The 12373-nt window shown below is 41.8% G+C and overlaps 1 long non-coding RNA gene across 1 annotated transcript in view; it reads left to right on the top strand.

Moving 5' to 3' along the window:
* LOC109826130 overlaps positions 2367–12373 on the top strand; it is a 12740-nt gene continuing 2733 nt past the window's right edge. Inside the window, exons 1-2 of the long non-coding RNA XR_002243206.1 lie at positions 2367–2553; positions 2705–2770. This is a non-coding gene — a long non-coding RNA (uncharacterized LOC109826130). The remainder of the gene's footprint in view (positions 2554–2704; positions 2771–12373) is intronic.

The following is a 12373-nucleotide window of genomic DNA, read 5'->3' as shown; positions in this document are numbered from 1 at the left end:
AGAATTCTCCCATTAAAAGGACAAATTTTCAAAACCAACATCTTTCCACATTTAATCCCCAAAAAAGACCCATTTCAACAATATTTTCAAAACCGACCTGGTTTTAGCCTCAACTCCCATGAAGTTTCGGAAGTTCAAACGCACATTTGGCCAGACAAAGTTTCGCACCCCTATTCATGGAGATAATCAAGCAAAAGAGTGAGTAGGCAGGGACATGTGCACATGGGGGCATCACGTGGTGTGTGGCCCAACTTGTCTTTTTGTTTGACGGCAAAAGTCACCACCACATCTTTTTCCCATGCTTCTTCTGCCCTGCCCGTAATAATTAATAATTAAATATCCCTCTCGTCCTCGGGACTTGATCCCTTCATCAACCTCGAGACCCAAAACTTCACTCTCCTTAGAGCTTCTCCAACGGGGAGGCTGCAAAATGCAGCCTCCCCAAAGAATATTCTCTTGAATATTCTTTTTTAGAGGGGGGAACTCCAATCACTCCACTCTAGTATACAATGGTATATTCTTTACATGATATCATTATATCAAATTTCACTTCTAAAATACATATTATTAAATAATGATTTACGTAATACTATATTATAAATTAATACTAAAATTTTCTAATACATTTTTATTTTTAATTACTTGGTTTTTGGAATTTTATATTTTAATTAATATTATTCAATATTAGTCTCATTTTGAAGGTATCGACAAGACATTTCCAACTATAAAATTTTTATTTAAAAATAATTAGTAGAAATAAACTTATGTTGATTTTAAATTACTAGTTACTAATTAAAAAGGCTATAGAAGTAATAAGTAATTGTTTATAAAACATTAAAAGGGCAAAGTGGGTATTTAGAAAAATTTGCAGCCACCTGCAAATTTTGGAGGGAGACTGCATATTTGCAGCCCAGTTCCCTCCGGTTGCGGCTGCATATTTGCAGCCCCATTCCCTCCGGCTGCAAAATGCAGCCGGAGATGGAGGCTGGTTAGAGGGCTTCGGACTGCAAAATCCAGTTTTGCAGCCTCGTTGGAGAAGCTCTTAGTATTATAAAGGAGACATGAGCTGAAAGTAGTTTCAGGTTCATCTTCGACGGAAGAACAAGGTGCTAGATACTTTTTTTAACTTTGAAACTTCACGGGACTTCAAGTCCCGTGAAGTTTAGCAGCTTAACAAAATAACTACTAAACTTCACGGGATTTGAAGTCCCGTGAAGTTTCAGAACTTTATTTGTAAAAACCGACCTGGTTTCAGTGCTGAGGCTGAAACCAGGTCGGTTTTTACAAATAAAGTTGAAAGGGGTCGTTTTTAGGGAATAAATGGGCAAATAGGACAATTTTGAAAAATTTTCCCCCATTAAAAACAACCACTGATCTCTCTCTCTGCCGCCCCCCCCCCAACTCACTCGCTCTCTCATGGCCAAATCCTCAGAGTAAATGGCATCAGGTTCCAGAGGCTTTATCTCCACCAAATTCCATCAAAACCTAATTCTCGAATCCCTAATCCAAGCTCTCTCTATAGGAGAGCTTACTCCACTGAATTCCCCCAAAACACATCTCTCAAAATGACATCTTTTCTTGAACCCTCTCCCAAAATCACAAATTTTTAACCCAAAAACCTTTTCCCCACCTGGGTTTTCCAATTCAAGGCAGCTAGTTCCAATTAGAACCTTCACTATCGGAAATTCAATGCTGGGTTTGGGGAATCAATAGACAATGATCCTCTATCAAAGATCAAATCAGGCTTTTGCATGAGAGAGGGGCTTTAGGGCTACAGGTGAAGTCATTTTGGAAGAGAATTACTTAGTTCTTGTATGTGTTGGGGGTGTAGTTATCTGCATTTCACTATGGAGGGTGATGTTTTGGGTTGCTAGCACTTTTGTCGTGCTTTCGAAGGGCACATCAGAGTATGGGTTTCTTGCTTGTTTCTGTTTAACACACGGGACTACTAGTCCCATGTGTTTCAACACTCTTTTTGGCTAGCCTTAGTGAGCTGGCAAAAAAATATCAATTTTGCTAGTTATTTAATAAAAATATCATTTTTATTAATTATTTTTTGAAAATGGTCTTTTTTAAAATTCTCCTTTAGCATATCTATCTACCCTTTAAAAGAGGGAGTTCATGAAAAACTTTACTCTCCCCAAAATAGCATTACCCCCAATTTAATTACCAAACATATCCCAAAATAGCCTCCCCAAAATACTCTTTCATCAGTTACGAATATATTCCTCCTTTCAACTCATCAGTCCTTTCAATTCACCGGTCCTTTTAATTACCAAACTTTACTCCTTTCAATTCCTCCTCCTCCTCCTCCTCCGATCTTCCATTACCTCCAACAACTTTTAGAGATGAATTACATTCACCAGTTCATCTGTTACCCTTCATCTCGGCACCTCTTCTCGGTTCTTACGTTACGCAGTCGCACGATCTTAAGCCATCAATTTCAAAAGATGATTGTTATTTCCCTAATCATCAACCTGTCTCTGCCATCATCTCCTCATTTGTCAGATTTTTTGCATTGGGTAGAACCAGCAAGGAATTTCATTGAAGAAGGTATTACTAAATTTTTCCTACGCTTTCTGCTCAATTCATCATCTCAACTTTTTGTTCTTCATTTCTCTCATTGGTTCTAATTTTAAAGAAAAAATTCATTTAATTGTGTTCTAATTAGCCATCATTTCATTTTGTTCTAATTCAACAATAGGTCAAGGATTGTCCGAATTAGGGCTTGCTTCAAGTCTTCATCTTGCTCCTGTGTCAGTTTCAACAGGTAAAAATTCAATTGTTATTTTTTTTGAATTTATGGTTTATGTCCTTTTAGTTAAATTTGGTGAATTAGTTTTTTTATTTTGAGCTGAATTGAGGAAATTAGGGGTGGACAACTTTGTTAGATAGTATTTTCAGACACAAAAGAGGAAACTTGACTGCGTTTGTTAGATAGTATTTGCAGACATAATTTTGAGCTGACTTGAGGAAATTAGGGGTGGACGACTTTGTTAGATAGTATTTTAAGACACAAAAGGGGAAACTTGACTGAGTTTGTTAGATAGTATTTGTAGACACAAAAGGGGAAACTTGACTGGGTTTGTTATATTCCAATTATTTGCTTGCTTATATTGTTAGACATATGTAGACAATTAATTTACGTAGAATTACGAAGAAAGCATGATATTTGTTGTATAAAATTTTGCGAAAATGAAGTGGTTGTTCAAAGACAACAGTAGGAGCAAATAATATACTAAATCTGTAGAGGAGTATGGTACACAATGCATAGGAGAACAGAGTAAAGATTCTACTCGATCAGATCCACACAACTGAATTGAAAAATTATGTTGATTAAATAATGATGACATAAAAAATTAGAAAATCATTTTCTGTTTTCATGAACTGATAACAGAGGTGAATAATAAGCAAGACCTGTAGCAGACACATGACATGCAACTATAGTTCAAGTATTTATAGCTATGATGCCTCAAAATAATGATTAAATCATTAAAAAGCTATCATAGATCTTGACTGAATAAGTACATAAGTATATCATGCCAGAACAAAGAAATAAAGAGGTAAATGTAACCTTTCCAAGTACAGGGTCATGCCCAGAAGTAAAAGTAGCTCATAATTGCACAACAAACGTATCGTTTTTGAGTATCCACTACCACAAATGCTCAATTGCATATACATGCTAATTGATAAACACAAAAAGTGAGAAAATTTCTCAAGCGGAAAACTCAACCTGAAAAACTGGATTAGATGTTGATGATACCTAACATGAAGGTTCAAGAAAAGTTTATGTATTAGGATTGATCGCATTGTATATTAATTAAACACCACCCCAGAAAAGAAGTTTGTACCAACTATGTTCAAGTTATCTGAATAGACAAGAAAACTAGCAAACTCCAACTTTTTTGCAGCCTAGACTTTTCCTTTTCTCTGTTTTCTCCACCCATGATATAACCAGGAACTATCCAATGAAAACAATGTAGTAACTTCTGCAGAATCTCATAAACCTGCATGCACAATTCTCGCGTCGGCACAAGAACCAACGCTGATACATATTGTCAGTCAAATGTTAATCCCAAATGTTCTTTTTTCCCACTTTTAATGAGAAGACCAAATGTATCATTACTATGATGAACTAATATATAAAAGCACAAACTACTATGTGAGCATACCAAATTCCCATCGGATCGTTGAATCCGCTGATCATAAGCCTAAAGTAAATTCACAATTGGTGCGAGATACACAATAGTCTTTCCGGTCCCAGTAACGGCATTAACAAGTCTATAATCTCCATCTAAGGGGGGGGGAACTATTTAAAAAGAGAAATTTTAAATTTCCAATGAAATATATAGAGAAATTTCAAATTTCTGTAGGCTGTCTAAAAATCACAATAGATAGCAGATCCCCATCAAACACCGATGATGGAAGTTACAATCTGACGACTTCCAGAAGGCTACAATTTAAAGACTTTCACGTAGATCGCTAAAGGTTACAATCTGACGACCTTCACGACAACTGATGGAAGCTCTAATCAAACAGCCTTCATAATCAACATCGGGAGTTACAATCTGACGACTCTCATATATCAGAGAGCTAAAGCAAAGATTACAAAATGACGATCTTTGCAACGCTTCGACAGAAAGAGACTACAAATCGACGGTCTCTTCAAATCAAACTGTGGAAGTCCTCCCCGCACACCAGCATCAAGACGCATCGCGTTCATAGCCACGAACGCAGCTCAACGCAGCTCATACCGCAGCTCAACGCAGCTCCAACCACTGCTCAACGCAGCTCCAAGCGCTGCCCAACGCAGCTCTATACGGCTGCCCAACGCAGCTTTATACCGTTGCCCAACGCAGCTCTATACCGTTGCTCAACGCAGCTCCAACCGCTGCCCAACGCAGGTTCACTCGCTGCCAGACGCAACTCCAACCGCTACCCAACGCAGCTTCACTCGCTGCCAGACGCAACTCTAACCGCCGCCAAACACAGCTCCCAAGCTGTCAAACGCAGCTTTCAACAAGATGCCAACACAGCTTCCAAATTGCTGCGTCTGAGCTTCCAAACACTGCGTTTGAACGCAGAATTCGCATCAGAACATGGATTTTGCGTTTGACTCGTTCAAACACGAGCTGAACGGTTTCAAAACCGTTTCCCACGATCTGAGGGGATCACAACTCCACTCAGGAGTGATTTAAGGGGGCAGTTATATCTCATTAGCCCCACTTAGGAGAGAATTAAGGAGGTGGTTACACCCCTTAATGCCCTATAAATAACTGAAAATCAATTCAGTTCAGGGGTCGGTCTGTTGGAACTTCTTGGCAACGAAAAGAGGATCCTTCATCCTTCGGTTGGAGCTTTGGAGATCGGCAACAAGATCTTCTTCATCCTTGGCTTATAACCGACTTTCGGTTAAATCAACTCTTTCATAGAGTTTTAAACTCGTTCAGAGTTCTCCACAACGTGAAATCGTGAGGAGAAGACCACGTTCCAATGAAACAAGACATCGGATCGTCAACGAGAAGCAAACTCGACGCGAGCATTCGAGGGAGGCATCTCATCGCTACCGTGAAGAACCCAGAATTAAACAAAGGGGAGAATCCAGATCATTCTCTTCTCTTTTGTAATCAGGAAATCCAATTGTAACTGAGATTAAAGGAATACAAATTAATTTTTCTTTATTTCTTTTACTGCAAATTTTCCCACAAACAAAAGATGGCAACTCTGCTGGGGAAAAGCTTCTCTGACGAAGAAGTGGTGGCGCAATCCGACGTTCATCTCACTGGAACACTGACGAAGAAGTGGTGGCGCAATCCGACGTTCATCTCACTGGAACAACCGTCGAAACTCTCGTGGTAGCGTTTGATCAAGCCAAGTTTGAGGAGGCCCTCTCCTCCGGATCCCTTAGCCCCAAGGCTATGCGCAAGATCCACAAAGTCTCCAAAGAAACTAAAGCTCCAACTGCTCCAATTGCAGCCGAACCGCCTAAGGAAGACTGCTCGGACAACCCCTCCACGATGGAGTGGGCTCAGCTTCAGCCAAACTCGCGCCAAGACGACAGGTATCGGGTCGAAAGATGCCCATGGAGGTGACAAAGGCCTTGAAGCAGGCTAAGAAGAACGCCGCTCGATGGTGGAGGAGATCCCTACAACGAGCGTATCTCCGAGAATGCCGATCCTCAAGTCAACACGAGCTTCGTGTTTGTGAGCCTAAACACAACCATGTGCTCTGCGTTTCTGCTTCAGAATGCAAGCCTCGCGTCCATGAGCCCAAACATAGGCTCTGTGTGAATAAGACTGAACGCAGCCCTCAGAACTGCGTTTTACCAGCAACACCTGGAGCTCAGGCATGCGTTCGGGTGGCGAAATTCAATACCGAACCTGGTGTATACCGTGGAGCTTCGGGGCGCTGTCCCGAACCCCACCGGGGGGTATTCCATCCCCCCCGGACCCCCTGGCCAGGGGCGCGCCGCCCCCTCCCGGTTCGTTGACCGGGCAACGAGACCCCCGAATACTCTGCGTAGCGCGATTAGATCGAGGGGCAGATATAAGAAGTCTTTGGATTCAAGGCATCTCAACCAGATCCATGTTCACCAAGAGCCAGTCCTGTCCAATCATGGACTGGGGGTTCCAATTCAAACCTCACGATCAGTGAGTAATTCTCCTTGAATCTTCACAATAGATTTGAGAGAGTTCATATCGAGAGAAAGACCGATGCAACAAGTCATTCGTTCATTCCAATGTGAACGACTGATTCCTACGGTTATCTCAGGATGTCAATGCTACTCATATGCGGTCAAACTGTTGGTGTTCGACTAATTTACGAACGTTGCTTTGCCCAACCAACGACGACGTTCTCCCAGGAAGAAGTCTCCAGAGACCGAGTATCCTGAAGTCACTATCAATGTGATCGGGGTCACTATCAATGTGATCGGAAGAGGGAAAGCCTCAAGTCCTAATTCCGATGACTCAGAGACAAGTCGTTCACCGACCGTCAGACAAATCGCTAACAAGATTGAAGGAATCTATCAACGCACTCGGACGCAAACAGGAACCATTCCCCCTGTCAACTATCGGAGGTTAGCCACAAGAACTAATTCCGATGATGAACATTCAGCCATTGTTGAGTCTCAATCATCAAGCTCTTTCATTAGGCATGGGAGCTTCACCCACATGGCAGAACATTCTGAAGATCTTTCAAAGAGGGTTGCTGAGCAAGACGCCATGCTCAAATCACAGCAGAAGACCCTCAATGAACTCCTAAACCTGTTGACTCAACTCGTCGCAGACAAGGCTAAATCTCAGAAGACAGAGTTGCCACCTAGGCAAGAATCCTCCCGGAGAGGAAAAACCTCTTCATCCCGACCTCACACAAGCAAAGGGAAGGGAAAAGTGGTTGATGACACGGTTTCTGACCAAGAAGCCCACAATCTAGAATCTTCCTCTGATGAAGAAAGAGAGACGGAGAACGAGCAGAATCTCCAGTCTGCTAAAATGGAAGAATTGGAAACCCACCTCAATGTCATTGCCAACAGAAGCGAGCTCCAAGACGAGGGAGTTATCAGACCATATCCTGCCGAATGGGATGCAGCCCCTTATCCTCCAAAATTCGAAGTCTCGACGCTACAAACTTTTGACGGCACAGGATCACCGAACCAACATATCTATCATTTCAAATCACAGACTGGGAATATGATATCAAACGACGACATACTGGCTCGATTGTTCATTGGCACCCTCAAGGGAGTTGCCTTTGAATGGTTCAGGAAACTACCTGCCGGATGTATCCAAAGGTGGACAGATTTAGAGAGACTCTTCTTGTCAAGATTCTTTGAAGAGGATACAGAAGTCTCCATCCATACCCTCCTCGCCACTAAGAAGAAGAAGAGGGAGTCCGTCAAAGCCTTCGTCAAGAGGTTCCGAATCATGGCTCTCCGGTGTTCGTCAGGTATGACACAGTCTACCTTAGTAGAGACCTGTCGGCACAACTTGCAGACCGACCTCCTAGCCCGAATCGGAGTTGCAGAATATCGTTCTTAGAGACAACTAACCTCTCAAGGTGAACAGGCTCAAAAGATTATTGCCAGGATCAAAGCTGAAGAACAAAGTAGGCAGGATCAACCTGAGCAATCGGGCCAAGCCCAACCTTCTCCTAAGTAATCAGACCAAGCTCAATCTCCTCAGTCAAAAGGGAAAGATACTACGACCACTGAAGCTAATCCCCTTCAGTAGGACGCCGGGTCTCCAATAACTATCACGTTAACAATTACCTCTGATAGTCAAACTCATTAGATAGTGGCCTACTCTTTTTCCCCCCCTGCATTTGTTCAAGACTGGGGGTTGGTTTATTGGATTATGAGTAATAAATTTTCTGAGTTGTTATGTTTAATAGAATACCTCTGTCAACCACAAAATCCATCAAAACTATCACGTTAACAGTTACCTCTGATAGTCTAGTTTCTCCAAATTCCCCCATCAATCCTCTTCAAGTAGGATGGCGGGACCACCAAAACTATCACGTTAACCGTCACCTCTGATAGTCCTTTTCCTTTAATTTCCCCCACCAATCCTCTTCAAGTAGGATGGCGGGTCCACAAAACTATCACGTTAACAGTTACCTCTGATAGTCAAACTCATCAGATAATGGCCTACCAGGTGATGTGCCTCTATTCCGACTTTATGGATAGTGCCCCACTAGGTGATGTGCCTTGTCTACCTCTTTTTATTCCCCTGCTAAGTCTTAATCAAGACTGGGGGTTGGTTACTTGGAATCCATTGGATTAAGAGTAATAAATCTTTCACATCGTCAAGTTAACATTACACTTCTGACGATCATCATCCCCACAGAGTATGCATTCAACTTGCATCACGCCCAATTTGTCACGTTAACAATACACCTCTGACAATCAACTTATCAATCCTTACCAATAGGATTATAAGTCCTCAAAATTGCTCAAATCGCAATCTTCCCCAGCAAGACGCTAAGTCTTCAAAATCTTGTTCAAATCACAAGCATCAAAATTTATCGCTTTTGATGATAAACTCATTTAGCAAGTTTCCCCAGCGAGACGCAAGTCCCCAAAATCTTGTTCAAATCACAAGTACACAATCCTGTCACGTTAACACTAAACCTCTGACAAAACCCACTTATCAATCCTCGTTAATAGGATGATAAGTCCTCAAAGTTGCTCCGATCGCAACATTCTCCTGTTATGTTAATATCACACCTCAAAGTTGCTCCGATCGCAACATTCTCCTGTCATGTTAATATCACACCTCTGACAAAACCCACTTATCAATCCTCGTCAATAGGATGATAAGTCCTCAAAGTTGCTCCTATCGCAACACAATCCTGTCACGTTAATATCACTTATCAATCTTCTTCAATAGGATGATAAGTCCTCAAAGTTGCTCCGATCGCAACATTCTCCTGTCATGTTAATATCACACCTCTGACAAAATCAACTTATCGACTCTCGTCAATAGAGCGATAAGTCCTCAAAGTTGCTCCGATCGTAACATTCTCTTGTCACATTAATATCAAACATCTCTGACAAAATCAACTTATCAACTGTCGTCAATAGAGCGATAGGTCCTCAAAGTTGCTCCGATCGTAACACTTTCCACTTATCGACTCTCATCAACGGAGCGATAGGTCCATAAAAATATTATTAGGTTAACATCACACCTCTAACAGTCAAACCCCCAATGAACTTGTTAATCCTTTTTCAACAAGAATAGCAAGTTGTCATTATAAAATCCCCAACGGATTAAATATTTTCTGGAATTATCCTAGTGATAATAAAGAAAATTTATTAATTTCACTCTAAGTGAAAATTCATGCCAAGTTAATATTACACCTCTGGCGCTTCTAATTTTCTTTTAGTGTTTCAAGTGAAAATATAACACAGGAAGAAACAGTGGTAAAGTCTACGTATTCAACATCGTAGCACCAAAATCCATGCCTTTTACGCATGGGGGACTTTATCTCGATCCCTAATTAGAGATAAGCCTACGCCTAACACGCGTTGCCGGTTAGTCGTTTCCCGTGAAAATGACAAAGTCTATGTATTCAAAATCATAGCATCAAGTCTAAGAGGGTTCATTCTCTTAGCACAACGTTACATGTGGAACGGACTTAGACAATCCACATGCTAGCCCGACTCAAACGGTAGTCGGTAAAGGCTTATCAAATCCGTTGATGGCTGAGGGTTTGCCAAAAATCCTATGCACGTTTGCAGGTCCATCAGCTTAATGGATGTGAGCCGAGACTTAAAACAGATGAGCCAAAGACAAGTCTCAAAGACTTAATCAAAAATGTACGGAAGTCAATTCCATGTCTTAAGTCAAAACGTTGAGGGTCCACCCCCACATTCCAGAAGCAGGATTATGGCGCATACCTTCACACAGGTCCTACGTGGCAAATCCCTTCAACCAAGATGCCTTCGAAGCAAGTGCAGAGAACAAATCCTTTACCACAAGGAATCAACAGCTCTAAGATCAGAGTTGAAATCCAAAGTATTCCGAAAATTCGTCCCAGTCAACCGCGAACTTTCGAAAACTTTGGAGGGGGTTCTGTAGGCTGTCTAAAAATCACAATAGATAGCTGATCCCCATCAAAACACCGATGATGGAAGTTACAATCTGACGACTTCCAGAAGGCTACAATTTGAAGACTTTCACGTAGATCGCTGAAGGTTACAATCTGACGACCTTCACGACAACTGATGGAAGCTCTAATCAAACAGCCTTCATAATCAACATCGGGAGTTACAATCTGACGACTCTCATATTCTCAAGGAGCCAAGACGAAGTGACGATCTTTGCAACGCTTCGACAGAAAGAGACTACAAATCGACGGTCTCTTCAAATCAAACTGTGGAAGTCCTCCCCGCACACCAGCATCAAGACGCATCGCGTTCATAGCCACGAACGCAGCTCAACGCAGCTCATACCGCAGCTCAACGCAGCTCCAACCACAGCTCAACGCAGCTCCAAGCGCTGCCCAACGCAGCTCTATACGGCTGCCCAACGCAGCTTTATACCGCTGCCCAACGCAGCTCTATACCGTTGCTCAACGCAACTCCAACCGCTGCCCAACGCATCTTCACTCGCTGCCAGACGCAACTCCAACCGCTACCCAACGCAGCTTCACTCGCTGCCAGACGCAACTCTAACCGCCGCCAAACGCAGCTCCCAAGCTGTCAAACACAGCTTTCAACAAGATGCCAACGCAGCTTCCAAATTGCTGCGTCTGAGCTTCCAAACACTGCGTTTGAATACAGAATTCGCATCAGAACATGGATTTTGCGTTTGACTCATTCAAACACGAGCTGAACGGTTTCAAAACCGTTTCCCACGATCTGAGGGGATCACAACTCCACTCAGGAGTGATTTAAGGGGGCGGTTACATCCCATTAGCCCCACTTAGGAGCGAATTAAGGAGGTGGTTACACCCCTTAATCCCCTATAAATAACTGAAAATCAATTCAGTTCAGGGGTCGGTCTGTTGGAACTTCTTGGCAGTGAAAAGAGGATTCTTCATCCTTCGGTTAGAGCTTTGGAGATCGGCAACAAGATCTTCTTCATCCTTGGCTTATAACCGACTTTCGGTTAAATCAACTCTTTCATAGAGTTTTAAACTCGTTCAGAGTTCTCCACAACGTCAAATCGTGAGGAGAAGACCACGTTCTAGTGAAACAAGACATCGGATCGTCAACGAGAAGCAAACTCGACGCGAGCATTCGAGGGAGGCATCTCATCGCCACCGTGAAGAACCCAGAATTAAACAAAGGGGAGAATCCAGATCATTCTCCTCTCTTTTGTAATCAGAAAATCCAATTGTAACTGAGATTAAAGGAATACAAATCAATTTTTCTTTATTTCTTTTACTGCAAATTTTTCCACAAACAATTTCCAATGAAATATATAGAGAATAAAAAAGGATACACATCTTTCCCCTCGATTACAACTGCAATTGCCTGAGCCTGGATATGAGTTGGAACTTGAAATCCCATTTTTTACCTTAGTTTTAGTTATACCTTGAAGATGTTGGTATAAAACCTGTTATTGTTATCTTAGTTTTCTGCTCTCATTAAGGGCTTCTATATTGTTGCTGTCTGTAAACATTTCCTTACGTGCTCTGGTATAGTAGTTCATATGTACAATTTCTTGCAGGTTATTTGCCCTAAAAGAAAAAAGATCTTGCATATTAAGATTTATGAAACAAGGGTTCAATTTATATGTTAGAACATGCTGAGGAAATCTGAGAATATGTATCACCTTGTATACAGACATCACTTAATGTAGACTGGGTGCTTTTTTTTTAGTTGGTTGGTTTGTTTTTTTTATTTGGTGGGATGGGGTGGTTTTCG

This window comes from Asparagus officinalis, chromosome 10, assembly GCF_001876935.1.
Source record: "Asparagus officinalis chromosome 10, Aspof.V1, whole genome shotgun sequence".
Taxonomy (NCBI): Eukaryota; Viridiplantae; Streptophyta; class Magnoliopsida; order Asparagales; family Asparagaceae; genus Asparagus; species Asparagus officinalis.
The sequence above is the reverse complement of the archived record's forward strand: the minus strand, read 5'-3'. Positions and strand labels throughout refer to the sequence as shown.